At 56.0% G+C, this 5,294-nt stretch overlaps 1 long non-coding RNA gene across 1 annotated transcript; it reads right to left on the bottom strand.

Annotated features, from left to right (window-relative positions):
• Window positions 1–993: 993 nt before the first annotated feature.
• On the bottom strand, window positions 994–3,927 carry LOC115835428. Its single transcript, XR_004030390.1, has 2 exons — window positions 1,592–3,927; window positions 994–1,360 (listed from the first exon to the last, which is right to left on the bottom strand). It is a non-coding gene; the product is annotated as an uncharacterized LOC115835428 (long non-coding RNA).
• Between the last annotated feature and the right edge of the window lie 1,367 nt (window positions 3,928–5,294).

A 5,294-nucleotide genomic window follows, 5' to 3' on the forward strand; every position in this document is an offset into this window, starting at 1 on the left:
GGCCCCAGCATGGCCATCCCAGCTGTGCCCAGGGGCCACTTTCTCATACCCAGTGAGGGCCTGGTAAAGCAGCACCCCCAGCAACAGCTATACAGAGTCCCTCTGGCCAGCCCTGCCCCCCACCTTTCCTTGTGGAGGGTCCTCAAGTCCAAGGCCCTCAGGGGTTTGCTAAGGCCCGTCGGGGGCCCTGCTCTGCAGAAGCAGCCTCCTCCTGTGGACAAGGCTACAGGCACCCCACAAATGCCAAAAAGCAGCAGAGCCTGCAGGCCCCAGAAGCCACGAGCCAGGGCAGCTGCAGGCACTCACCTGGTGACAGGCACCCTGGCCCACCAGCATCCGAGATTCTCCTCCGCACCTCCCCCAGCCCTCACCTCCCCTATGTCCTCCTCACCTTCCCCCCCATCCTCTGGGCTGTGACTTCCCACCCTCCGGGTCCTGGCCCAGTGTCTGGCCTCCCAGTGAGGGGTGAGGTTGAGAGAGGTTGACAGGCGTCTCCGACATGAGTCAGCCCATTCAGTTCCTTTTCCAGGGGCCACACTCAAAGTCACAAGAGCCTTGATGTGTTGCGGTGACCACCTGCTGCTGGGGGCTGACTGGCTTGTGACCCTGGCACCTGGAGGCCTGTCTCAGATCCAGCCCATCCTGCCCACCACATTTTCTGGACAAACCCTTGTCCCCAAGGAGACAGTGGCCACTGGTCTCTGAGTTTCTCAGGGAGCTGGGCCTGCCCCTTGGGATCTGGAGGCCCCTGCAGTGTGGGGAGGAGGGGCCGCCCCTGGTGTCACAGCGGGGGGAGCTCAGCAGGCAGGCGAGAACCTCGCAGAGGCTCGGAGCTGGGATGAGACGGGCGACGTGCGGCTCTTCAAAGGCGACTGTGGCTGTTTGTTCATTTCAAAACATCCCTTAAGCCAACTCTCCCCGGCAGGTGAATTATAAAATCAACACAGTGCTTGAAATATCTAAACCTTTGAAGAAATCCCTAAAAGGACAACATGAATGTGTTAAGTTTATTTTAATCAATTCTGCTAAATATGTGGATGGATAGAGACCATGCTTTAAGACAACCTCCAGCAAATTAAGGTGAACAGTTCTGCAGAAGAATGAATATCATGCCTAGTGTCTACCTCCAAGGTCCTGGGACTCCTGGGCACAGGCGGGACCCACAGGACAAGGGTGAGTCCATCCACAGGCAGGTCTGTGCGCTGGTGAACCTCAGAGAGTGCAGGATGTTGCCGGTGTCGTCTGGATTTCCAGGCTTTGCTTTGCATCTTTCCTCCCTCTGGCCCTCTTGCTCCCAGCCTGGCTCCGGCTGCCCCTCCATGCAGCGCCGCCTGCTGTCCAAGGCTCTGAGTGGGGCTGCCTGGAAGAGGAGCCCAAGGCCTCCTTACCCCTCCCAGAGCCGGCAGCTGGGGGTCCCACCCAACATTGCCCTGTGGCATCTGCCCAAACGCCCCATGGGCATCCTGCCTTCCTCCACCTGGTGAAAGAAAGTTGTGTGGCAGGCGCCCTCCATTCCTGCCAGGCCTTTATCATACCATGCTCTGGGCAATGTTTTTGTTAAATAAGACAAAGTGAACCCTCTCCAAGTTACCTGTCCTGCGGGGTGCAGGGTGGCGACTCGTGCCCAGGCGAGTGACCTTCACCAGCTTGTCCTGGATTAGCCGGTGACTGTGCAGGACATCCGATTGTGCAGCTTAGAGCCAGAGCTGCTGTGCAGGGTGCCGCGTCCGAGCCATCCCAGCGCATCCCGGCGTGGGGCAGGGTCACGGCTGGATTAAGGGGAAGGTGAAGTGGGGTCAGCGCCCTGCCCCCTGGACACACCGCGGGGGGCTGCTCCTGGGCATGGCCTTGGGGCATGAGGTGCAGCTGGCTACACACACTGGCCAGGGGAGGACCCCTCTTCGCCTCCACACCGCACGCCCCCTCCCTGGTTTTTCTGCTTTTGCTTCCTGACCTGTGTCCGCCAGCACACACCCATCAGCTGGAGGGCAGAGGAGCCCTCTCCCCAGTAAGGGCTCACCCAGGCCGAGGGGCCCAGGTGGACAGCAAGGTTGCCATGAGCCGGGGCTGTCCTGAGTCCAGTCCAGTCCCCCCTCGGGGCATGTCAGCCTGGTGGGCAGATCTCTGTGCCCTTGAGACTCACCAGGTTTGGAGGGTGGACAGGTGAAAACACCCCAGTGCCATGTGGCTGAGCGGACGTGGCAGGCAGAGCGAGGACGGAGGGAGGGGCATGTGCTAGTGCCAGAAGGAGGCTGCCCATGGCCAAGTGGCCGACACTGGTCTTCCCAGCCAGCATGGAGAGTGCCAGGGGCATCGGGTGGCCCCTGGGGAACACAACCAGCCAGACAACGGGCTGGAGCCAGGGAAGGCCTGGGCACCTGCCAGACCACCCTGGAGATTCCCGTCACTGTGGCCTCCACTGCTGCACACTGGGCCCCCAGGGTGCCACGACCATGGCCATGGCCAGCCCCAGAGGATGACCAGGGGCGGCCCACACTGTGGGCTCATGTCCCCTGTCCTGGAGGCAGCAACCGTGTGCCAGGACCCACCTCAGAGTAGGCTGTGGGGGGCACGGGGTCAGGGCTTTAGATGCAAGATGAGGGACCCACCTGGCCTCCAGACACAATCTGGGGAATTCCTCTCGCTCACTGGCTCCTGTGGCTGGGCAGTCTTATCTGTGTCTTGCTGTGTGGGATGGTCCCAAGAACCCTGGGCACCAACTCACTGTCAGCCGGCCACCTCCCCATAGCTGGCGGTGCGGACCCCGCGTGTCCTGACCGGAAGGCACCAGCTGTTGTGATGCCCAGAGCCCCATTCAGGAGGCCTCTCCACCTTTCTCTCGGGCTCCCTGTGCAGTGCAGCCTGACTGTGAAGGGGGCTGCAGGCACGGCTTTCCCAGCACCCACAGCCCAGCTCATTTTCCCTACCTGGGTGATGCAGGGTGTGTGGCTCTGTCTTTTTCGGAAGCTTTGGTGCTAGCCGATTCAGCTCATCATAAAAGGCTTGAAACACTGGTTTGGGAGAGTGCCTGTGGACCTCCCCTTGGACTAAAACAGCAACTTGGGGGTTTAGCCCTGTCCCAGTGATCCCCAGGCCTACATGTTCTCCTTCCAGTGGGGGTCTAGGGGATAGATCATTAGCTCTCGTGGGTTACAGTGACTGGTAGCACAGGAGAGACTGGCTTCCCCTTTTTGAAGGTGAACTGGGTCTTTTCTGTCCTTTTTTAAAGTAGCCTAAATAACGCATGGCCAATAGGCACAATTTTCAGACCCTTGACTTATGACAAACTTATTTATTTTTTACTGTGTAGCTCTTTTCCTAGTTGAGAGAACTCCATTTTAACTCTAGCTTGTTACTATTAATGGCTGCACAAGGATCAAATTTTAAAGTTACTTGTTTGGGAATTTCTTTTTCTTCTCTTCTAGTTATTATTTTACTTGTATCGCCAAGGAAAGGACCAGTTTTTTATTTTAAAAACGACGGTTGCAGGGGGCTTGGATGGGTTATAACACCCATCAGATTGGTCATTTCCTGGGCTACATACCTTGTACTGAGTGGCATTATACACACAAGTTCCTTTTAACATTCCTGTACATTTATAATAACTATAGAACAAAGGGGACCAGCCCCTCCACACCTGTCGCTATTTCTCGTCAGGCAGGATGAGAGACAGAAAAGAAATAAGACACAGAGACAAAGCATAGAGAAAGAAAAATGGGCCCAGGGGACCGGCGCTCAGCATATGGGGGACCCACACCGGCACCGGTCTCTGAGCTCCCTCAGTATTTACTGATTACTCTTTTCACTATCTCAGCAAGAGGAATGCGGCCGGAGAACAGGGTGACAGTGGGGAGAAGGTCCGCAAGAAAACGTGAGCAAAGGAATTTGTGTCACAAATAAGTTCAAGGGAAGGTACTGAGGGCTGCCAGCATGCTGTCACCTCAAAGCACCCAAGGGCTGAGGAGTGCGGGCGCACGGCGTGGGACTGGCAGGCAGCTCCACCTGCAGCCCCGGTGCAGGATCCACTGGGTGAAGCCAGCTGGGCTCCTGAGTCTGGTGGGGACTTGGAGAACCTTTGTGTCGACACTCTGTATCTAGCTAATCTAGTGGGGAGGTGGAGAACTTTTGTGTCTAGCTCAGGGATTGTAAACGCACCAATCAGCGCCCTGTCAAAACAGACCACTCGGCTCTCTGTAAAATGGACCAATCAGCAGGATGTGGGTGGGGCCAGATAAGAGAATAAAAGCAGGCTGCCCGAGCCAGCAGTGGCAACCCACTCGGGTCCCCTTCCACACTGTGGAAGCTTTGTTCTTTCGCTCTTTGCAATAAATCCTGCTGCTGCTCACTCTTTGGGTCCACACTGCCTTTGCGAGCTGTAACACTCACCACAAAGGTCTGCAGCTTCACTCCTGAAGCCAGTGAGACCATGAACCCACCGGGAGGAAGGAACAACACCAGACGCGTCACCTTAAGAGCTGTTAACACTCATCGAGAAGGTCTGCAGCTTCACTCCTAAGCCAGCGAGACCACGAACCCACCAGAAGGAAGAAACTCCAAACACATCTGAACATCAGAAGGAACAAACTCCAGACGTGCCACCTTAAGAGCTGTAACACTCACCGCGGGGGTCCGCGGCTTCATTCTTGAAGTCAGTGAGACCAAGAACCCACCAAATCCGGACACAGTACTATGCCTGGATGTACATGTAGGCCAGATTTATGCTTCTCTCCACCCAAACATCTCAGTGGAGTAAAGAGTAACAGAGCAGCATTGCTACCAACATGTCTCGCCTTCCGCCACAGGGCGGTTTTTCTCCTATCTCAGAATCGAACAAATGTACAATCGGGTTTTATACCAAGACATTCCGTTCCCGGGGCAGGCAGGAGACAGAGGCCTTCCTCTTATTTCAACTGCAAGAGGCCTTCCTCTTATTTCAACTGCAAGAGGCCTTCCTCTTACTAATCCTACTCAGCACAGACCCTTCACGGGTGTCAGGCTGGAGGACAGCAGGTCTTTCCCATCCCACGAGGCCATATCTCAGGCTATCTCAGTGAGGAGAAACCTTGGACAGTACCTGGCTTTCCTGGGCAGAGGTCCCTGCGGCTTTCCGCAGTGCATTGTGCCCCTGGTTTATCGAGAATGGAGAACGGTGATGACTTTTACCAAGCATACTGGCTGTAAACATATTGTTAACAAGGCACATCCTGCACAGCCCTAGATCCCTTAAACCTTGATTCCATATAACACGTTTCTGTGAGCTGCAGGCTAGGGCAAAGTTACAGATTAACAGCATC

The sequence above is a fragment of the Nomascus leucogenys genome, chromosome 6 (assembly GCF_006542625.1).
Source record: "Nomascus leucogenys isolate Asia chromosome 6, Asia_NLE_v1, whole genome shotgun sequence".
Lineage (NCBI taxonomy): Eukaryota > Metazoa > Chordata > Mammalia > Primates > Hylobatidae > Nomascus > Nomascus leucogenys.